Source organism: Hemiscyllium ocellatum, chromosome 28 (genome assembly GCF_020745735.1).
Source record: "Hemiscyllium ocellatum isolate sHemOce1 chromosome 28, sHemOce1.pat.X.cur, whole genome shotgun sequence".
In the NCBI taxonomy this organism is placed as follows: Eukaryota; Metazoa; Chordata; class Chondrichthyes; order Orectolobiformes; family Hemiscylliidae; genus Hemiscyllium; species Hemiscyllium ocellatum.
Window position 1 is genome coordinate 12,899,746 of NC_083428.1, and position 25,112 is coordinate 12,924,857.

Genomic DNA, 25,112 nt, shown 5'->3' on the forward strand with positions numbered 1-25,112 from the left:
GCCCCTTAGGTCTCTTTTATAACTTTCCCTTCTCACCTTAAACCTATGCCTTCTAGTTCTGGACTTCCCACCCTAGGGAAAAGACTTTGTCGATTTATCCTATCCATATCCCTCATGATTTCATAAACTTCTATAAGGTCACCCCCTCAGCCTCTAATGCTCTGGAGAAAACAGCCCCAGCCTATTCAACCTCTCCCTATGGCTCAGACCCTCCAATGTAGCAACATCCCTGTAAATCTTTTCTGAACCCTTTCAAGTTTCACAACATCCATCCAATACAATGGAAACCAGAGTTACACACAATATTCAAAAAGTGGCCTCACCAATGTTCTGTACAGCCGCAACATGACCTTCCTACTCCTGTACTCAATACTCTGACTGATAAAGGAAAGCACACCAAACGCCTTCTTCACTACCCTATCTACCTGCGACTCCACTTTCAACGAGCTATGAACCTGCACTCCAAGGTCTCTTTGTTCAGCAACACTCCCTAGGACCTTACCATTAAGTGTAGAGTTCTGCTAAGATTTGCTTTCCCAAAATGCAGCACCTCACATTTATCGAAATTATACTCCATCTGCCACCTCTCAGCCCATGGGCCTCTATGATTAAGATCCTGTTGTAATTTGAGGTAACCTTCTTCACTGTTCACTACACTTCCAATTTTCGTGTCATCTGCAAATTTACTAACTATACCTCTAATGTTCATATTCAAATCATTTATCCAACTTTCCCAAAATGCGTATAGGAGAAAGCTTCCTGCATATTTTAATATTGTTTTAAGCTTCTTTCATCTTTTGTAAGCCTTCCCTTCCTGTTTATATTCTGTGTTATTCTAAATTCATCTTTTAATTTCCTTCTTGCAATCACCCAGGATTGTCTTCAGGGAAATCAAGGATGCATGAGCAATTATGTAATGTTATGTTAAAAAGTTGGGAAGGAAAGGTGTTTGTGATGAAGGTCATATGCTTTAAAATGGCTGGGCCTCAGGCTCAATATGGTGCAATCTCAAGAACAGCCTACCTCAGGCGAATGTTGTCCATCTTGTACTGTTAGCAAAAATGAACTGTGAGAAGATGGCATGGAGCCCATGAGAACTTGGAGTAGTCTACAGATTTAATCATCTTAAGTTAAGTTGTTGAATCCTCTGGAAAAGAAAACTGACTGGGCTCCAATTGATGACTGCTGTGTATTAAGATTTAGTTAAGCTTCAGGTATTCAAAGGCTGTCTGACATTCTATTCAAGACCACCAAGAGGTTTAAGGGTTTAAGGTTTAAAACATCTCCTGCAAAAACTGTACTGTGTGGTATTTAACTAACGCAAAAGTTCTAAGTTTTTATCCCAGTTGCACTGGGTGAGTTGACCTCAACTGTATCAGAAGTATTGTTGATCTCATTGGGTTGAGCTTGACTTTGATGTTATCCACCAACATTACATGCCAACTGTTTATGCATGGAAAACGGTTACTTGGAAGAGATGCAGGAAGATGCTGGCAGCAGTGTAATACAGAAAAAGTTAAGTGCCTTCAAGATTTGAATGGAAAAGATTGGAGCTAAGTCGACATTGTGCAATTCTACAGCAACTTCCATAGCTTGTAAATATGATATTAGATCATGAAAAATAAGACAAAGGAAGGATACTAGGTAAGAAAAACACCATTCATGTTACAACACTGTGCCACTTTCAATCTGGTATCAGACCCCTCAAATTTGAACATGGGACCTGAAATAACTCCATAAAGGCTGGTATCCCATCACCATATCATCCTTAACTTATATGTGCACAGTGCATGACACTGACCCAGCTAACAGGTGGCCATCTCTTGGAGTGAGCAGAACCCCTGGCACTCCTGTTTATTTTCTTTTCCTGTTTTTATTTTATTAAACAATTACAAAACAGTTTACAAAAAACAGTTAACATTTACAGCTGTATACAACAGTAATTTTACAAGGGAGAGGAGCAGCAAAGCCAGGCCCCAAACCCTACTGTTCAACCAGTTTACAGGGAGATGAGGACAAACCTCAAATCCCAGTTTCACATATGACAAGACAGCGACAATGATGTTTGTACATAAAAAGCCAATCCAGTTACATGAAAAAAAATGCATACAATACAGACCCAACAAGCCCCCGTCCCTCCCACCTTCCGACCACTCTATAGCAACCCGCCCCTATGCACCTTCCAACTCTCGATCCACCCTATGCACTTCCCAGTTCTCGGTCCGCCCTGACACATCTTTCGACCACCTCTAGGACAGCCTGCCCCGGTACCTGCCCAGGGTGAGAGCAGTCAGGACGGCCTACCAACCTTTTGATCACCTCTGGGGCAGCTCGCCCCAGTACCTGCCCGGGGTGACAGCGCTGAGGACGGCTATCCGCCTTCTGGCTCTCGGTCTGCCCCTACGTACCATTGGGCTCTCACCCACCCTGATGCGCCGTCCGGCCAGTGGGCTACCCTGACACCTTCTGGCCACCCCTAGGACAGCTCGTCCCCTTCCCTGAGATGACAGCATGCAGGGTAGCCCACAAGCCTTCCCCTACGTGCTTTCTGGCTCTTGGCTGCTCTGACACCCCTTCTCAGGATGACAGCACTCAGAACGGCCTACCCACCATCTGGCTCTTGGGGCAACTGGCATAAGAGTGGCATACCCACCCTCCGGCTTTCGGGACAGCCTACCAACCTTTAGGTTCACAAGATGGCCTACCCACCCTCCAGCTCTCGGGGTGACAGTTTTCAGGATGACCCATGAGCCTCCCAGCTTACAGTAAGGCCTGCCAGACCCAGGAACACACGAGATTGTGCAGGTGATAGACCCAACAAACAACACGATACAGTTAATTATCGAAAAACAGAGTCCTTTCTGGTACACAGTCCAAATATATAGGGTCTTCAAAATATAGAGTCCATTTCCAGGAATGGAGTCCACTCCAGTTTTTGAGGTGCATTGTCCCAAATGGAGTCCACTCCAAACTGCAAAGTGCACTCCTGAAGGAAGCAAATGCACACCCTACAGCACACAGGTGTTCAGTCTCCATGGAGTCCTGGCCCAGCCTTGGAAAACAAGGCCCACTCACAGGAATATAGTACATTGTACAGGTGCAGTTAACTCACAGGGGTTTGATCCACTCCTGAAGGCAAGGTCTTCTCCCAGACATCAGGATACAGCAAGTGCTCACCTCCCAGCACACATACAGATGTTCGATCTTCAGAGGCCCAGTCCCAGGGCTAGGCCTCCCCACAGGAACAGCTCCTCTAGTATATTGTATGTCTTCTGCAAGGACTCAATCCAAACACCAAAACAAGTGAGAACACATACAAAAAACAAAGGATGCACTCCTGTTTTTTTTTATTTTATAAAACAAATTACAAAAACAGTTTCCAACAAACAGTTACATTTACAGCTGCATACAAGACACAACAATTTTACAAGGGAGAGGAGCAGCAAAGCCAGGCACCAAACCCTACCATTCAAACAGTTTTCAGGGACATGAGGACAAATCTCAAATCCCGGTTTCACATATAAAAATATAAAGAGACATCAACAATGACATTTGTATATGAGACAATATTGTTACATACAAAAATGCAGACAATACAGACCCAGCAAGCCCCCGTCCTTCCCACCTTCCGACCATTCTAAGGCAGCCCACCCCTACCCACTCCAGTTCTCGGTCCACCCCATGGCCCTTTCAGATCTCGGTCCGCCCTGACACACCTTTCGACCACCTCTAGGACAGCCCGCCCCAGTACCCACCCTGGGTGACAGCGGTCAGGACGGCCTACCCACCTTCCGGCTTCACTAAACACCCTCAGCACCTTTTGACCACCTCTGGGGCAGCCCGCCCCGGTACCTGCCCGGGGTGACAGCGCTGAGGATGGCTACCCGCCTCCTGGCTCTCGGTCTGCCCCTACACACCATTGGGCTCTCACCCACCCCATTGCGCCTCTGACCAGTGGGCTATCTTGGCACACCTTTCGGCCACCTCTAGGACAGCCAGTCCCCTTCCTTGGGACGACAGCATGTAGGGTAGCCCACAAGCCTTCCAGATCTCAGCCCGACCCTACGCGCCTTCTGGCTATTGGTTGCTCTGGCAACTTTCGACCACCTCTAGGACAGCCCGTCCCGATTACCCCTTTTCATGATGACAGCGCTCAGAAAGGCCTATCCATCATTTGGCTCTTGGGGCTACTGGCATCAGGGTGGCCTACCCACCCTCCGGCTTTCAGGACAGCCTACCAACCTTCAGGTTCACAGGATGGCCTACCCACCCTCCAGCTCTCGGGGTGACAGCTTTCAGGACGCGCATGAGCCTCCCAGCTCACAGCAAGGCCTGCCAGACCCAGGGACACGCAAGACATTGCGGGTGGTAAACCCAGGAAACACCACAATATAGTTAGTTACCAAAAAACAGAGTCCTTTCTGATACACAGTCCAAGTCTATACAGTCTTCAAGATATGGAATCCATTTCCAGGAGGAGACCGCTCCAGTATACAGTGTGCCTTGTCAGAATTAGAGTCCGCTCCAAACTGCAGAGTCCGTTGCTAAAAACAGTCCGCAACCAAGGGCAGAGTCCACTCCTGAAGGCAGCAAATGCACACCCCACAGCACAGGTGTTCAATCTCCATGGAGTCCTGGTCCAGCCTTGGAGAGCCAGGCCCAGACACAGGAACACAGTACATAGCACAGGTGCAGTTAACTCTCAGGGGTTTTGATCCACTCCTGAAGGAAAGGTCTTCTCCCAAACTCCAGGATACAGCAACTGCTCACCTCCCAGCACACACACAGGTGTTCGATCTTCAGAGGCCCAGGGCTAGGCCTTCCCACAGGAACAGCTCCTCTGGTAAAATGTATGCCTTCTGCAAGGACTCAGTCCAAACACCAAAACAAGTGAGAACACATACAAAAAACAAAGGATGCACTCCTATTTATATCTGCCAGCCAGGGCTCCCTGATTGGACCAGATTAACATCCCCAATCAGGGAACTCATATTATATGATATCCACCTAACTGACCTCATTCCAATCACTACAGGACTTTTAATAGGCCATAGGTTTGAGAATCTCAACTTGTCTAATTAGAATTTAATAACTAGAGGGAATGTCAAATAAACAACAGCTTCAAGGGCTTCATTAATAGATGCACTTTACTCATCACCTGAACTTAGTATTTTCTGTATGTATTACGGATGGGTCTAAAATTCTTTAAAGAAATGTTCAATGTTGGAGAAGGGAAGGGAAGAACACCAGCTCGAAAGGGACAGATGAAAGCGTGTATCAGCTTCAATGGCAATGGAAAAACATGCCAGTGTGACTTTGGTTAGATGGGGGATAAAGTGTCAGTTTAATCAAAGAGATGGCAATAGAGAAGGGGGTCAATATGGATGAGTTGTAAAACTAGAAGGGATGGGGTAGCAATCCATGTGCATTTAAGGGTAGGGACTTAAATAGTATACAAGGTCTTTTCATAAATAAAAAAAATGGCTTAATGAAGGTGCAAATGCCACTCATGTTTCTAATCTAAAAGAAAATGAAAAAAAATCATCAGTTATGAATGATAAAGGTGATTACAATGATCCAGAAAGAATAATTTTTAAGATACCTAATAAAAACTTTCTGGGACCACATCCCTGGATCTTCACTTCCTACAAGTGACCCACCAATTGTGTGCTTCAACGTTGGATTTTATCTTCAGGTCTTTATGTATTTATCGTTTTTTTAAAATTGCTCACAGTTGTCTTTTCCCTAGGATGGGGATTTCAAGACAAAGAGGCACATTTTTAAGGTGAGGGGAAGAGATTTTAAAAAACATAAAAGACCAATTGTTTACACAGAGGGTGGTTCACACGTGTCAAGAACTTCCTGGGAAAGTGGTGGATGTGGGTACAATTACAATGTTTAAGATACATTTCGATAGATACATGAATAGGAAAGGTTTGAGAGACAGGTGAGACGAGCTTGGTTTGGGATTATATTTGGCGTGGACTGATTGGATTGAAAGGTCTGTTTCTATGCTGTATGACTCTATGATTCTGCATGCCTACAACTTATATTCTAAAGCTAGTGTACCCATATATTTTCACATCTAGTAGCCACATTTTCAGAAGCAATGCTCATTTCTTTGTTTTACACCAATATGCCAATTGTTTTGAAGGTGTTGGTTAGCGCTTGCATGTTTTTAGGCTGGCTCACCTGGTGACCTGCAAAACAAAATGGCTGCTAAAGCCATTCATGAAAGAAAATGCACTTTACTTGAAAATATTAGAACACCAGAGAAAAAAGTTGAAATTGATAACTGCTGAGCTTTGGCCTCAGTGGATCAGCAAATTTCAATTGTGTCCCAATTTGATTTTATTGTACCCGAGAACTCTGTGGGAAGTTAGGGAAGTGATTGCTCAGCCGCTTGCTGAGATATTTGTATCATCGATAGTCACAGGTGAGGTGCTGGAAGACTGGAGGTTGGCTAAAGTGGTGCCACTGTTTAAGAAAGGCGATAAAGACAAGACAGGAAACTATAGACCAGGGAGCCTGACGTCAGTAGTGGGCAAGTTGTTGGACGGAATCCTGAGGGACAGGATGTACATGTATTTGGAAAGGCAAGGACTGATTAGGGATAGTCAACATGGCTTTGTGCGTGAGAAATCATGTCTCACAAACTTGATTGAGTTTTTTGAAGATGTAACAAAGAAGATTGATGAGAGCAGAGCGGTTCATGTGATCTATATGGATTTCAGTATCTATATCGACAAGGTTCCCCATGGGAGACTGATTAGCAAGGTTAGATCTCATGGAATACAGGAAGAACTAGCCATTTGGATACAGAACTAACTCAAAGGTAGAAGACAGAGGGTGGTGGTGGAGGGTTGTTTTTCAGACTGGAGGCCTGTGACCAGTGAAGTGCCACAAGGATCGGTGCTGGGGTCCACTACTTTTTGTCATTTATATAAACGATTTGGATGTGAGCATAAGAGGTCGAGTTTGTAAGTTTGAAGATGACACGAAAATTGGAGGTGTAGTGGACTGCGAAGAAGGTTACCTCGGATTATAATGGGATCTTGATCAAATGGGCCAATGGGCTGAGAAGTGACAGTTGGAGTTTAATTTAGATATATGTGAGGTGCTGCATTTTGGGAAAGCAAATTTTAGCAGGACTTATACACTTAATGGTAAGGTCCTAGGGAGTTTTGCTGAACAAAGAGACCTTGGAGTGCAGGTTCACAGCTCCTTGAAAGTGGAGTTGCAGATAGACAGGATAGTGAAGAAGGCTTTTGGTATGCTTTTCTTTATTGGTCAGAGTATTGAGTACAGGAGTTGGGAAGTCTTGTTGCAGCTGTACAGGACATTGGTTAGGTCAGAAGTGGCCACTTCTGGAATATTGCATGCAATTCTGGTCTCCTTCCTATCAGAAGGATGTTGTGAAACTGGTTCAGAAAAGATTTACAAGGATGTTGCCAGGGTTGGAGTATTTGAGGTTGCATAGGCTAGGGCTTTTTCCCCTGGAGCATCGAAGGCTGACGGGTGACCTTATAGAGGTTTATAAAATCATGAAAGGCATGGATAGGGTAAATTGACAAGGTCTTTTCCCTGGGGTGGGGGAGTCCAGAATTAGAGGGCATAGGTTTAAAGTGAGAGGGGAAAAATATGAAAAAGACCTAAGGGGCAACTTTTTCATGCAGAGGGTGATACGTGTGTGGAATGGGCTGCCAGAGGAAGTGGTGGAGGCTGGTACAATTGCAACATTTAAAAGGCATCTGGATGGGTACATGAATAGGAAGGCTTTGGAGGGATATGCGCCTGGTGCAGGCAGATGGGACTAGATTGGGTTGGGATATCTGGTCAGCATGGATGAATTGACCGAAGAGCCTGTTTCCATACTGTACATCTCTACGACTCTATGACTTACATTGTGGAGCAGGGTCAAATTTAATGCAAAGCTTTTTTTTGTCACAACTAGTCAGACACTCAGGTTTGTGAGACAGCAAGGTAATTATCAGTCTCGATTGCAGATTTATCGGTAGACAACCAAGTTTATTTTAGTAGTGAGACCTTTGGGACCTCAATTTTCAAGATGAAAACCTAAATATTCTGTAATGTGTTTGGTTTGCTGACATTAAGAAGTCCAGTTGTGTTTTATATACTGGCCAGGAGTATGATGGAACCAAGACTTAGTGCCTGAGCAGTAAAAACGCCACTAGAAATATGCCAGGCCAAGTGCATTAACCCTTTCACTTGGTAAAACAGATACTGTTTAATTGTTGTGATACATTAGAAGAAGTACAACTAGGCAAGTTCAAAGATTAGGAAAAGCAAATTTGTAGTTTATTTTTAACTATTATTTAAACTTCTGCTTCAATTAGTCTGAAAAGAGACAAAATACATCAATACACCCTCCTCATTCCTGAAGAAGGGCTTATGCCCAAAACGTCGATTCTCCTGCTCCTTTGATGCTTCCTGACCTGCTGCGCTTTTCCAGCAACACATTTTTCAGCTCAGACAAAATACATCAATGCAATTATTAACAATGTATATATTAATGATTTGGATGATGGAAATTAATGTGCTATTGGCAAGTTTGTAGATGATACAAAAATAGTTATGAACCGTTGAGGATGTTCAGAGTGATGTAGCTTGGTTAAATGACTGAGCAAAACCTTGGCAGATGAAACATAATGTGGGAAAATGTGAAGTTATTCACCTTTGGCAGGAAAAATGGAAGAGCAGAATATTATGTAAATAGAGAAAGACTGCAGCACAGAGGAGGTGGGAGTCCTTGTGCACATGTTACAAAACGTTAGTATCCATGTTCAGTGGATAATAGGAAAGGCAAATGGACTTTTGACTTCTATTTCAAAAGAAATAGAGTATAAAAATAGGGAGGAACTGCGAAAACTAAACAAGACCTAGTCAACCACAGCTGAAAATGTGTTGCTGGAAAAGTGCAGCAGGTCAGGCAGCATCCAAGGAGCAGGGGAATCGACGTTTCAGGCATGAGCCCTTCTTCAGGCTCCTGCCCGAAACGTCGATTCTCCTGCTCCTTGGATGCTGCCTGACCTGCTGCGCTTTTCCAGCAACACATTTTCAGCTCTGATCTCCAGTATCTGCAGTCCTCACTTTCTCCTAGTCATACCACAGCTGAACAGTATTTTCCCTTAGCAAATGAAAGATACATTGACATTGAAGGCAGTCCAGAGATGGTTCACTTGTCTGCTTCCTGGGTGGAAGGAAGGATTTCCTGATGAGGGAAGGTTGATTAGTTGAACCTGTGTGCATTGGAATTCAGAAGAGTGAGGGGGGAGACCTTATTGAAACATATAGGATTCTTAGAGAGCTTGATCAGGTTAAATACGGAGAGCTTGTATCCACTTGTGGGAGGACCCAGGACCAAAGGGCATAATTGGTTGCCCATTTAAAGCAGAGACAAGGAGGGAGTTTTCTCTGAAAGGATAGTCAATCAATGGAATTCTTTACCTCAGAGAGCTGTTAAGGTTGGCTTGTTAAGTATACTCAATGCTGAGACAGTCAGATTTTTAATCAGTAAGGAACTCAAGGGTTATGGGGAAATGGCAGTAAAGTGGACTTGAGGATTATCAGACAAGATGTGATCTCATTGAATGATGCAGTAGACTCAATGTGCAGCGGAATATGACAATAAAACGATATGAAATAAGAACCAGTGTCAGTCGTCTGGCCCTTTGAGCCTGCTCTGCCATTCAATCGGATCAGGTCTGATACTTCACAAGTCCCATTTTCCTGCCCTTTCCCTCTGGGCTTGATTCCCTGACTGATCAAGAATCTGTCTATCTCAACTTTAAAATTACGCAAAGACGCTGTGGCAAGAAGCTCCAAAAATGCACAACCAACTGAGAGAAGAAATCCCTCCTCATCTCAATCTTAAATTGGTGCCCCTTAATTCTGAGACTATGCCCTCTGTCCTAGACTCTCCCTGTGAGGGGAAAAATCTTCTCAGCATTTACCCTGTCAGACCTCTTAAGAATCCGATATGTTTCAATGAGATTACCTCTCATTCTTTGAAACTTAGTGAGTAGAGTCCCCCCAGCCTGTTTAGCCTTTGCTCATTAGGCAATCCCTCCATGGAGTGTCTCAGAACTGACAGCCAGACTACTGCGACCCTTATGACTCATAACAGCACACAAGCCAACATCCACGCTCAGACAACAACTCACTAGAACAATACCCAGCACGAGCCAAACTAACGTAGTTTACAAAATACCATGCAAGGACTGCACAAAACACTATATAGGACAAACAGGAAGACAGCTAACAATCCGCATCCACGAACATCAGCTAGCCACAAAACGACACGGCCAGCTATCTCTAGTAGCCATACACTCAGACAACCAGCAACATGAATTTGACTGGGAAAACACCACTATCATAGGACAAGCCAGACAGAGAACAGCCAGAGAATTCCTAGAAGCATGGCATTCATCCCCAAACTCCATCAATAGACACATTGACCTGGACACCATATACAAACCACTACAGCTGAAACTGACACCCGGAAACGGCAAGAACATCCATCAACAGACACATCGACCTGGACCCCAGATACAAATCACTGCAGCTGAAACTGACACCCGGAAGCGGCAAGAACAAACCAATATAAATACCGGAAGAAACATCAAAGCAGCGCTTCACACGAGGCTCCCACCGCACTGATGATGTTCCCTAGCCAGGGAACGAAACGTTTGCAGCAAAAACTTCCAGCTCGGCAGCAGAACCACAACAATCCCTTCATACCAGGGATCAGCTTTGTGACCCTACTCTGAAATGATATCTTTCCTTAAATAAGGGGACCAAAGCAGCTCTCAATATTCCAGACATGGAGTCATCAGCATCTTGTACATTTACAGTAAGACTTCCTGCATACTCTAACCCTCTTGAAGTAGGACCCAGCATTCCATTTGTCTTCCTGATTACCTGCTGCCCTGTGTGCTAGCTTTCTGTGTTTCATGCACAAATCCCCACAAGTCCCTTGGAGTTGCAGCTTTCTGTTGTTTTTCTTTGTTTACATAATATTTTATTCTTTCATTCTCCCTTCCAAAGTGAATAACTTCACATTTTCCAACATTATATTACACTTACCAACATTTTGCCTGCTTACTTAACCTATCAAGATATCTCTGTAAACTGTTTGCACATTATTTTTGAGTCACCTGCAAATTTGGCTATAGAGCATTTGTTTCCTTCCTCCAAGTCATTGATATATAGAACATAGAACATAGAAAAATACTGCGCAGTACAGGCCCTTCGGCCCTCGATGTTGCGCTGATCCAAACCCACCTAACCTACACTAGCCCTCTATCCTCCATATGCCTATCCAATGCCCGTTTAAATGCCCTTAAAGAGGGAGAGTCCACCATGTTACTGGCAGGGCATTCCATGAACTCACGACTCGCTGAGAAAGAATCTACCCCTAACATACCTACCACCCCTTAATTTATAGTAAACAGTTGCAGTCCCAGAACTGATCCCTGCGGAACGCCACTGGTTACGTGTTGCCAACCTGTAAAAGAATGCCTTATCCCCACTTGCTGTTACATGGTCTGCCTCTGTTTCTATGTCTTATGGTCTTATATTGCTAATATCTGAAAAATTAAAAACTGAGAACACAATTATTGGGAATAATTGATGTGAAAACATGTGCTTCTAGGAAATTTATGTTGGCTGCACAGGCATAGGATTCAATGTACAAATGCATCTAAAGCTTTGGTATAAGGCATGAATGTAGTAGGTTCTGGTCTTGTTTTACTCATGAAGTAGACACAGTAGTTTCCTGATGAAGGGCTTATGCCCGAAATGTCGAATTTCCTATTCCTTGGATGCTGCCTAACCTGCTGTGCTTTAACCAGCAACACATTTTCAACTGTAGTTTCAGTCTTGCCTTGGAATCAGAAGCTTGTTGGCTTGAACTTGCAAACCAAGCTACACTTGAGCACAATACCAGAGCTTTGCTTTTAGGTGGTCTGTTAAACAGAGGCCCTGACTGTTTGGGTTGGTATAAAATATGCAATGGAACCATTTGTAGCTGATCATGGTTAAAACTCACACAATACCACTTTATAGTCCAACAGGTTTATTTGGAAACATTAGCTTTCGGAGCTCTGCTCCTTCATGGTTGTGGAATATAATGTGTGATTTTTAACTTTGTACACCCCAGTTTAGCACCAGCACCTCCAAAGCATAGCTGATCAGGGAATTCCTCAGAAGGCCTGGCCAATATTTATTCCTCAACCAACCCAAATAGAAACAGATAACGAGTCATTCTTCCATGTACTTTATTGGAGTTTGACGTGTACAAATTGACTTTGCCGTCTATATTAACAATGATTGCAGCTCTAAAGTACATCATTAGCTGAATTGGGACATTCATTGGAAAGGTGTAAAAGGAACTTTATAAATGCACATTCTTCCTTTAAAAAGTTGAGGATCAAAGCAACAGCTGCATGTGAAATTGGCAAGTTTCTCTCTAAGTTATACACCATCTGTACTTGGAACTTTGTCACCATACCTTCACTGTCACTGAGACAAAATCCAGGAACTCTCTTCCTATCAGCCCTCTGGATGTATCTACACCACTTGGACTACAGTGGTTCAAGAAGGCAGCCCTTCAGCACCTTCTCAAGGGCAATTGGGGATGAGCAGCAAATACTGTCCTGAGTAATGTCCACATCCAGTGAATGGATAGATAAAAGGATGAGAATCTTGGAAACCACTCCATGTTCCAGTCAAACTCTGACTGTTGACAAAGGAATAGAGTTAAAAATAAACACCTTGACTGACTCAAAGGAGGTGAAATTGATCTTGGGGATAATTCAAAACAGATATGAGCATATCATCAGCTTGTTTTATGTTCTGTCCAAGATGGTTATAAATACACTGTTGATTGGCTATTATCCATGTTGCATTATTTCTGAAGACGAAGTTTACCCCAACAGGATTTGTTCCTATTCAACCTTTGGAATTTTTTTCTCAGCACTTTGACAGGGCTTAAACTACATTGATTGTTTCAAAGGAAGTTCTTTGTACTTTGGGGAACCACACTTCTTCCCAGGTCTTTGTTTTCTTTCACTCATTCCAGTGTGTAGGAGCCATCAGAGTTTTACATTTGAGACAGACTTCCTCATTCCCTAATGAGTGAGGACATAATGCTGGTGCTTCCACATAAATTGGCAACAAATTGAAGTTTCCACTGAGGGAGGCTGCAAGCAAAACTAATGCAGGTGGTGGAAAAATTCACTCTGGCACAGTTGGGATGTGTTGTTCTAAGAATACAATTTAAGGTTGATCATTTGGGTCCCACCGTTGAAGCTTTATTCTGTATTTGCCTGGATATGCAGAAGTAGAAAGTCACAGGGTCAGCATTAATAAATGCTTCTAATTTGAGGAGAATTTTTTTCTCTCAGAGGGAAGGATGTTGTGAAACTTGAAAGGATTCAGAAAAGATTTACAAGGATGTTGCCAGGGTTGAAGGATTTGAGCTATAAGGAGAGGTTGAACAAGCTGGGGCTGTTTTCCATGGAGTATCGGAGGCTGAGGGGTGACCTTATAGAGGTTTACAAAATTATGAGGGGCATGGATACGATAAGTAGACAAAGTCTTTTCCCCGGAGTGGGGGAGTCCAGAGCTAGAGGGCATAGGTTAAGGGTGAGAGAGGAAATATACAAAAGAGACCTGAGGTAACTTTTTCACTCAGAGGGTGGTACGTGTATGGAATGAACTGTCAGAGGAAGTGGTGGAGGCTGGTACAATTGCAACATTTAAAAGATGTCTGGATGGGTATATGAATAGGAAGGGTTTGGAGGGATATGGACCGGGTGCTGGCAGGTGGGACTAGATTGGATTGGGATATCTGGTCGGCATGGACGAATTGGACCAAAGGGTCTGTTTCCATGCTGTACATCTCTATGACTATGTGAGTCTCCCCAGTGAGTAGTGGAGGCAAATACATTGAACACTTTTAAGTCAGAAGTAAACAGATTGCTGACTAACAAAAGAGTACAGGGTTGTTGGAGGTAGACAGAAAAGTGGAGTTAAGGTCACCATTAGGTCAACTATAATCTTATCGAATGGCGGAGCAGGCTTGAGTGTCCAAATGTCTTACCCATCCTTTTAAATGTTCATGACATGTGGGGCAAATGCTTTACTCAGAATGTGGTTTACATGTGGAATGGACTTCCTGAGGAAAGTGTATACAATTACAATATTTAAAAGAAATTTATACAAATACACAAATAGGAAAGGTTTGGAGAGATGTGGGCCAGGAACAGGCAGATGGGGCTAGTTTATGTTCGGCATGGACCAAAGGTTCTGGCTCTGTACTGCATGACTCTATACGTTCTATTGCAGCTAAAACCTGATATTTTCAATATTGACGCCTAAACATTTAAAATGTTTATGTGACATTCTACTCCCTGCTATAATAAACTAAAAATCAAACAATTTATTTTAGAGTGTTAAAAATTCCATATTTAATATTCACTTGTCTTTGAATCTAACAAGTTCACACACTCACATCACAGCCAGTAATTTCTGGATTCTTGTTTGATCCTGTTGTAACTCTAGCACTGTATTAGTATTTAGTTACTGTCTCAATGATAAGATGACACAAAGTTTGAAATGTATCTGGAAATTAACTCACATTACTGAGGAATACTTTCATTGCCAATTTAGTCATTGTAAGTACAATGAATAAGGAGTTGGGTTAATCAAATTGATTGACATAAGCAATTTGTACTGGTACAAAAGCAGAGGGTTGAGGATGCTGTCAATCTGAAATAAAACTAGAAGATGCGGTAGACACACTATAAGTCTGGCAGCAACTGTGGAGAGAGAAGCAATATTTTCTTCTGCTGCCAGATCTGCTGGGTTTTTCTAATGCTTTCCTTTTAGACTTTTTGGAAAAAGTGTTGATTGGATGTGGCATTGCTAGTTGACCCAGCATTTATTGCTCATCCCTATTGCCCTGGAGAAGTTTGGGGTAAGGTGTCTTCTTGAACTGCTGCAGTCCTTGGAGCACCCACAATACTATTAAGGAGGGAGCTCTTTGATTTTGATCAAGTGATAATAGAAGAACAACAGTATAACTCCAAGTCAGGATGACATGTGGTTTGAGGAGGGAACTTCTAGGTGGTGGTGTTTCCAATCATCTGTCCTTCCAGGTGATAGTGATCCTGGATTTGGAAGGTACTGTTAAAGGACTCTTGGTGGATTACTGCATTGCATCTTGGAGATAGAACAAACTGCTGCCACGGTGGACCAGTGATGAGAAGAATGAATATTGCATGAGTACCAATCAAGTAGGATGCTTTGTCCTCGATGGTATCAAGCTTCTTGAGTTTTGTTGAAACTGCACTAACCCGGGCAAGTGGGGAGTGTTCTATCATGCTGTCTTGACTTGTATCTTGTAGATGATGGACTGACAGAAGAAGAGTTACTCACTGCCAAATTCCTGACTTCTGCTGTGCTTTTGGAGCCATGCTGTTTGCAAGGCTGATCCAGTTCAGTTTCTGATAAATGATGGTTCCTAGGATACTGATAATGGGAAATTCAATGGTAATTATTCTATTGAGCATGAAGGGACAATAGTCAGATTCTGACTCACTGGAGATGGTCTTTGTCTGGCATTTGTGATGTGTGAATGTTTCTTGTTACTTATCAACCCAAGCCTGGATATTGTCCAGGTCTTCTGCACATGGCAATTTACACTCAGCATTTATATTGGAGCAATGGATTGAAATGGCAGGTCTAAGTGTTTAAAATATCCTTCAACTCTAATATAGCATTTTTCTTCAAATTCAATATGTACAAACATTGCTTTATATACATTTTACAAAAAAACATTGTTTTGCATTGTGAGGCTCAATTGTCCCTCTACCAGTTCCTTGATTACAACATCAGCATTCACTGCTTCAATTAAGTCATTGAAAAACATTGCAGTAAATAGAGATCTTCTGGAATTTCTTAACATCTGGAGAATGCACAAAGCCAGAAATACTCTAGCTTCCACTAACAGATCTGACAATTAGTTTAGCAACCAGTCTGTATGTGATTAATGACGTATAAACAAACAGGCAACTCTGTTAACATGATATCTGCCACCAGTTCATCGTCAACTGAGATCACACCCACTCTCCCCCACCCCCCCCCTCCCCCCCCCACAAATCTCTATCAGTGTCACATAATTTGATGAACTGATCATTGAAGAACTAGATATGAGTTACGATAGTTGTGACAAGATACTTCTGCTCCTTTGGTTAATGTTCTAAAATGAGCAAAAGTGAAAAAAAATCAATAAGAAACTTGCATTTATATTGTTTTTTTTCCCCAACTATTGTTGAGGTTTTTACAGCCAATTAAATACTTTATGAAATATTGGCACTGTAGCCAGTAAGCGCTTAATAAAGTCTCACAAACAGCAACATTATAATGACCAGATATCTATTTTTTTGTGATGTTAGGTTAAAGGTTTCCTAGGACTCCAGGATAACTGCCCTACTCTTCAGTGAAATAATGTTTTTGGGCCTTTTACACAACCAGGCAGGCAGTTTAACATCTTGGGTGAAACAGAATCACAGAATTGTGATGGGACAGAGGGAAACCGTTCATCCATCATGCCTGCACCAGTTTGTTTACCTGGTCTCAATCTACCACCCTCTCTTCATATCCCTGCACATCATTTCCATCCAAATAATCATCCAATTCCCCCTTGAATGCCCCACATTTCCAAATAGTGCATTCCGGATCTAACTACTTGCTGTGTGAAAAAGATTTTTCTCACATCACCTTCAGTAACCGCAGTGCTCCCTCGGTACTGCTGATGAAAGCATCATTCTTGCCCAAATCCTGGAGAGAGACTTGCACCTAAAGCTTGACATTCAGACTCGATGGGCCAAAGGACCCCTTCTGTCCTGTGTGATACTATGATTCAATGGAAGGTGAAAGTACCAAAAAGTGAACCAGAGAGTTGAGTCTACTCTGGAGCTGATGTCATGCCTCATGAACCTCTGTTACAGCCACAATCCCCAGAAACTCACTTGTGATCTGCAGCTGATTCCATCATAATGATCAAGGAGCAGGTAAGTGTCACTGACTGGGCACAGGCACAGTCTGGAATTTAATGGCAGTCTCAGCTGGAGCAGGAGTCCCCTTTTTGTAGCACGACAACAAATTCTCATGATCATGTCCTTTAACATGCACACAGGGGAAGCAGTAAAAAAGAAGGAAAAGCATGTCTAGACAGCCAGAGAATACAGTGTCAAGAAAGATTAGATTGGCTTATGTTCATTTACGCTAAAAGAGAATGCGCTGTTAGGCCATGCTCAGTTATTTATGGAAATCTGAGTCATATAGAAAAGGATGTGTTTTTTTCTCTGCTGACTTATTCAATCATTTAATTATTATCGGCACAGTCATGTAGAGACAAAGAGGTTTGATGTGGTGGAATGTTCGATGATGGAAGCTTGATTAAAGGATTAATCCTTTATTTGAAGATGGAAGAAGAGCTAAAGGGGATAAGTACCGGTAGTTTGCATTAAATAGACGAGACCTCACTGATAAGTTATGTTCTAATGAACCTTGTAATAATTACAGAAGACTCCTCAGAATGCTAGTTGGTCTGATGTTTTACTCAATGCACACCTTACTCTGAAGAAGTTAAGCCCACCCGAATTGTCCAATTGTAAAACTTTGCTGATGACAAAGCCAGTGCAGCAGGTGTGAACAACATAGGGTACAGCGGCTGGAATGTACTCCAGGCTTCCAGATCTTCCAAGGCAAGATGGCACAGGCAAGATGGCTTGTTCTCCAGGCAATACTACAATGTGTGGCTCACCTTGGGAGCAGTCCATGTCTCAATTGTTACATATAAGACATCTATGGACACAGTTTTCTTCCCTGAAGAGTTCAGGGAGGACTCAGTTTGCAATGCTGAGGGCATTGTGATATCTTCCAGAAAATCCCATGTTGATGTGTTGTCCTTTTGATGTTGTCAGAAACCACCTCAATGTTTTGGCTGTGAAAAGCATTTTGCTTCAGGATATTGAGAAACACCCTGGTTGCAGACGCTTGCAAAACAGCTCAATCTCTGTCTTTTACACCTGGCCTTTGGAAAAACGTTTTGCCACAGGAACCATCTGCTGGATGCACCACCTTCCATCAGCCTCACAGATGTTGCAGAGATCCCCGCAGGCATGCGCTAACATAATCCCGTGTCAGAATGTTCCCTTATTTCATTTTTAATTGTTGGGATGTGAGCATCATTCACAAGGGATGGCTGGCATTTATTCCCAATGACTTACAGGACTACGTTAGAGGGCAGTTAAAAGTCAGCAACCTTGCTGTGGATCTGGAGTCATGTGTAATGTAGACCAGGTCAGGATGACAGGCTTCATTCCCCTAAAGGGTCCGTAATGAGATTTTATGCCAAACTGTAGTTTTCTTATTACTCTCAACGAGAGGAGCAAGTTTTTCAAGATTTATCCATTATTAGGGTTTAAGTTTTCCCAAAGGTACTATGGTGGAATTTAAACTGTTATTTCCAAATTACTTGTCTTGGCTTCTAGATTACTATTCCAGTAATATTACCATTATCTTACTGTCTCCAGTGTGACTAGAGCCAGACAGTCTGCTGACCTTAATGGAGGTTACCATGCAGTAACTAAAATAATTCCCCAATTTTCCCCTCTACAGTGAAACACACTTTTCCACTATGTCACTAAGAAAGAAACACTTCTACTGAGGGGTCTTCTTCACCCTTCTTTCCTCCATCTTTTATTAATAATGTGCAAATTTATGACCATGATCAATGTAAAGTTACCATTGCCTCATTAGACCATAGTGCAGCTCTCTCATTAGTGACAGAGAGGAATTCGACTGGTGATGGCTTAACATTAGTCTCAGGCAAGGGGAGAGGTTGAGAAACAGAATCCTTTATGGTAACCTCAGCTGGTGCAGGGATTGAGCCTACACTTAGCATCACAAATCAGCATTGAGCCAACTGAGCTAAACCTCATGGCCATGATAAATAGGTTATTTCCTTCAGAGAAAGGTCATGGAGGTAATGTCCTCTGAGGATGACAATCTAAGGAGTGTCAGGCAATGTAAACTAAATTGCTCTCAATGTTTTTCTTCAACATACATCCTACAATGTTTGGGCTTAAAGGATCTTCATTCATGCAATCTCAACTAATGTTACCGACAGTTTCCATTCCAATGTACTCCATCACAATTTGAATAAAATCTGGGACTTCTTTTTAATGTATGTTATTTGGAAGATTCGGAATATTATGGGCAACAATAAAAGCATGTAGTAATTTAGAATGTTTGAGACTAGAATATCGAATGATTTGGAGATGCCGGTGTTGGACTGGGGTGGACAAAGTTAAAAATCACACAACACCAGGTTATAGTCCAACAGGTTTAATTGGAAGCACTAGCTTTCGGAGCGACGCTCCACCTGATGAAGGAGAGGTGCTCCAAAAGGTAGTGCTTCTAATTAAACCTTGTTGTTTGATTGTGTGATTTTTAAGAATATTGAATGTTTCTGTCTTAATTTCCCCTAATTTGGTATAAGACAGTCATCTTGAACAATGCAGATCTCAAGAGGTACAGTGTTAAAATGTCAGTCTTGAGTGTCTACTCAAGTCCTGAAGCAGGGCAGAGGCCAATGACCTTGCCAACCCACAGGCTAGAATACACCTGAGCCAAGCTAACAAAAAGGACCATGTACTTAGTATCTGTGTTGAATTGTTGAATAAAGGAACAAAAAAGATAATTCCATATTTCAGTGTGATGAAAGGGTGAAATTCAGCCCTGCAATTGTGACGGTGTCAATCTGTCAAAGTGGCTGAATACAATGGGAATGTGAGTCGGGTCCATTGTCTCTGATACTGAAGGTTCCGAAATTCCAATTAAAACAGGACATTGAAAGGTATGGGTAACATTCACAGTGAGCTAGATTTTCACATACTTGATTTAGTGGCACGGTGGCTCAGTGGTTAACACTCACAGAGCCAGGGACACGGGTTGGATTCCGACCTCAGGCAATTGCCTGTGTGGAGTTTGCACATTCTCCCTGTGTCTGCGTAGATTTCCTTCGGGTGCTCCGGTTTCCTCCCACAGTCCAAAGGTGTGCAGATAAGGTGAATTGGTCATGCTAAATTGCCCGTAGAGTTAGGTGCATGAGTTAGGGGGAATGGGTCTGGGTGGGTTACTCTTCGGAGGGTCAGTGTGAACTAGTTGGGCCGAAGGGCCTGTTTCCTCACTGTAGGGAGTCTAATCTGATTTGTGAGGAATGGGCAGAGGGGTTGGCAGGGTGTGGGGAATGAAGTGTGGAGTTGTCTGGAGGAGTTTCTGGACCTGCAGGGGAGGGGGAAGATGGTGTGTGGGTTTGGTCAACTTGGGGAGCATGGCTCAGTCGGTTGCAGGGAGACATTAATGCAGGAGGCAGAAGTTTATCTTGAGGGGAGGGGACATTAAACCAGAAGATGGGCTTGGGTGGGAGTCACTCCTGGAAGATGGTTCTCCAGGGGAGAAGACAAGGGTTCTAGGCCTTGAATCTTGAACAGGATGGGAATGGCAACCCTAGGGTCTCAAGGTGATGTTTGCTGGAGGACTCAGTGTGTTGGGATGGAGGAGGAATCAGAATCTGAACGGTCACATCACAGACTGGGGTAGGAACAAAAAACCTTGGGACAGATGGGGGGAAGCAGAGTGCTTGAGGGAAGGGATAGTAGTCAGGTTTGCAAAAACAGCCACTCTGGATCCAATACGCAAATGTGAAAGCAACTTAACTCCTGAAACCTTCAGCTCTCGATTGGGTGTAACTGTTGGATATCCTAAGGCTCAAGGAGGCTAGTTGTCAACAGTAAGTGTTTGACCGGCTGTGACACATGAAGGTACGATATTTAATAATGGCGGTGACTCACTACATTATTATATTTAAAGTTATAACCTTCTTCAAGCAGAGTAGTAGCCTGTACCCATTTTCAACCTCTCAAAGCTGGAAGTGGATGGGTTGAACATGGGTTCATAAGTTCATAAGCTCATAAGATATGGAAGCAGAGTCTGCTCCAACATTCGATCATGGCTGATATGCTCCTCACTCCCATTTTCCTGCCTTCTCCCCATATCCCTTCAAACCATTACAAATTAAAAATCTGTCTAACTCCTGCTTAAATTTACTCACTGTCCCAGCATCCACCACACTTTGGGATAGTGAATTCCAGAGATTCACAGCCCTTTGGGAGAGGTAGTTTCTTCTCAACTCTGTTTTGCTGCAGTTCTGGTTTTTAATATTTCAAGCCCTCCCTCCCCACCGCTAGAACCAAATCTGCTCATTCTTTTGTGGTTGAAATTGCCGCCAACATGTCTGCAACCTACCTCGCACTGAAGACCTGACTGAAGGGAAAGTCAAAAGCTGTCAGCATTGTTAGATCGCCAGACGTTCACATCATGACAGAGTTGAGCATGTGACATCTTGTGAAGGAGCTGCTGACGCGAGTGAACAGAAATGCTGCACTGTACTCCTGCCTGAGGAATGTCTGATTCACCATTGAATCATTAAAACATGATACTGAACAGGACTGCACTTGTAATCAGAGCCCACAGCCCATTGAGGTGAAGTGTATCATCTTGTCAAAGGTACTCACTTGGCAGGGATTCAGGGTTCAAAGCATATAACAGCACACAACGCGTAAAAAAGAAATTCTATATACTTCAAAGCACAGCTACAACTAAAAAGAACAAATTGAAATGTATGTGGTTTCAGTTTTTGAAATTCTCTAACATTGCAGATAAGTGTACATTAACTAATTAAGTAATCTATTGTTACTTGTCACTTTCCGTGATTTTTTTCCCCTTTTGTTGAGGTTGTATATTATTGGTAATGATGTAATGTCAGATTCCCAAAACTATTGAGTAAATTCCCTGAGGGGTTGGTGCTTGGTGTCCCATTGATCCAAATGTACATTAATAACATGGTTATTGAGACCAAATGAAAACTTGTCAGATTTTTTGATGACAGTGAAATTCACCAATATTAACAGAGGAAACAGCGAAGAATTCCAAAGTGACAATAAAATGTAATACTGACCAGAATATCTCCTAGAGGTTTGCTCACAGGACCAAGCCTTCATATATTTTGTTTTTCTTCATTCATGGGGATGTGGCGATCAGCAGAATTATTGCCCATCTCTAATTATCTTTGAAAAGATGGTTCCTTCCAGAACCACTGAAGTCCAGGCAGCGGATTGTTGAAAAGCTTCAGGTTTTTGACCCAGTGACAATAAAGGAGTGGTGATATGTTTCTAAATCGAGATAACTGTGACTTGGAGGGAACTCTTTTGGTGGTGTTATTTCCATGGATCATCTGCCCTTGTTCGTCTTGGCAGTACTTAAGTCAACCTGATACAACAACTAGACAATGGGCAGAAGCAGAGACGATCAATGAAGAGGCTATAATCAGGATCGTAGAATCCCTACAGTGTGAAAGCAGGCCATATGGTCCATCAAATCCCCCCTACACTCCAAAGAGCATACCACCCAGACCCACCCCATTCCTGTAACACTACATTTTCCCCTGGCTAATCCACCTAGCCTGTACACCTATGGTTTGTGCAAGGAAACCAGAGCACCCAGACAAAGGGAGAATTTACAAGCAGACACTTGCCTGAGGGTGGAATTGAACCCTGAACCCTTGCACAATGAGGCAGCAGTATTAATCACCAAGCTACCATCAAAGGGAGGGAAAAGACAGAGCAGGAGAAACCAATAAGAGGAGAAAAGTGACTCAAAATGGAGATGGAGGAGATGAAGAGAGAAAAAGCAGAGTTTGATATCTGGGAGGGAAGAGAGGTATCATATTGATTGGGACATTGGGGCAGAATACAAGTAAAGATGAGGGAAAGGAGCTGAGGAATGAAAGCCCCCCGCAATTCAGGGAAGGGAGTGGGGGAATCAAAGGTAAAACATTTCTGATGGAAGGAGTTGAAATATCTTATGTGAGGTGGGAATTATTTTGATGAAACTTCCTCATTAGGGAGAGGAAGAAAATTGAGAATATCATCAGGCTGTGTGAGGTTCAGGATACACATTGTTTCAGATCAGCAAGAATCCGATGGAGATGGGGCTATTGCACAATAGGTGGGCTAGGTTCTGTACAGGGTGGCAATGTTAGAAATGTCATCCTCCTTTGCAGCAACAGTCCATAAGTTATTAGAATTTGTACATCAGGGTCCTCTTTAACATTGACATACTAAATGGTGTTCATGAGAAGTGTAGAGTTAAGAATTGAGAAATGTTGTGCCTTCCCATGTTTAGCGGTTTTGGTGTGTTGTACCTGAGTACTAGGGGTTCATGTCTTTTGTATGTTGAACCTTTACTTCAAAATACACTCCCTAATACTGCATCCTGTTTCCCAAGAGTCAAGAGAAGATATATCTGCTTTAGTCTAAACAACTATTCTATTTCAAGTAATTAAAAAAAAATGCTTCAGGAAATATTCCCAGGCTGCTAATTGTTACCTGGAAAAAGTAAATAATTTGAAACAGCAAATAAATTCCTTGTGCACTGTTTTAAGACATTTTACCAATTCTGCTATGTTTTGTAACAGTTACCAAATAGCTTTTATTTCTGTAAATTATTCTAATGTAGATAAGCTTCAGGTTGCGATGTGAATACTCCATTCTTATATCAGTAGATGGGATGGTTAATCTTCTATGGTAGTTGAGTTAGATGGACTCACTCAACTTAATCCCAGTTCCATACCATGATGCATGGACTGAGATTCAGGCAATGGCATTTCATGATTTAGAAGGTACAATGTTACCATTATGTTAAAAACATGAACATAAAATCCAATATGTTCTGTTTCAATTATTATTTGGGCAACACTACTTATAACAAGTTTATCTTGTGAGATAAAGGTAAAATTGTATACAAAAGGCTCAAAATAGTTAATTGTATAAAGTGTATTTAATACCATAATTTCTTATTATTCTAATAATCTTTCTGCATTTCTTTGTCCTTGTAGCCACCTTTATATTTACAACATTACTTCCCCCTCACGTATTTTGGAAGTAACTTAACAGGGGTTTTTAAGAGTCGAGAGTGTGATGCTGGAAAAGCACAGCCAGTCAAGCATCCTCGGATGCTGCCTGACATGCTGTGCTTTTCCAGCACCACACTTCGACTCTGATCTCCAGTATCTGCAGAGCTCAGTTTCTCTGAGGGGTTTCTAAAACTATGGGTAATCAAGTAGATATTTCTACAGTTCTAAGTAGTCACTACAACATCCAAGAGAGATTCAGGAGAAACTTCTTCATCCACAGAGAATATGGAATTCTTTACCACCTGCAGTAGTTGAGGCAAATGGCATCAATGCACTTTTAGAGGAAGCTGAATAAACACGAGAGAGAAAGGAATAGAAGGATCTTCTGTTGTGTTGAAGTTAGAGGAGTGGGAGGAATGTCATTTGGAGTATAAACATTAATGTGGACCAGTTTGGCCACATAATTTGTTTCTGTACTTAATCTGTACATTAAATGTAATTCAATGTGACGGTCGAGAAGTAGAATCACAAATAATGAATGAAGTAATTCATTTCTTTCTGCCGAGACTTTCTCCCTATCCTCTGTATGGAAGGCAGTATAAAGTGGAGAGTTAGGGTGGGGAAGAGGGAACTACTAGGCTCACTTGGGACAGATGATCTTAGGTTGGCTGAATGCCTTTCATTGTCATCAACTATTCCTGGTCTTGTAATCCATTTAATATTCCATCACATTTAACAATGCCAAAGTAACAGTTCTGTCTATCCTCCAATTGGATACATTTTCTGATGGGGTCAAGGAGAAAATACTGAAAAGCAATAAGAGTCTTGTCAATTTTTACTGACTCGTGGCTGAATTCAGCACAATGTTTACTTGGAGGAGTTCCACAGAGGGTGTCTCACTGTGAGCTCCAATGAGTTCTCTCACTATTTGGTGCAGCTCACATCATTGTGTCGGCATCATGCCTTTATGGTGTCATGCCTTATGGTGTCATACCTTGATGGTGTCATACCATCATACCTTTATGGTGTTATGCTCGCACAA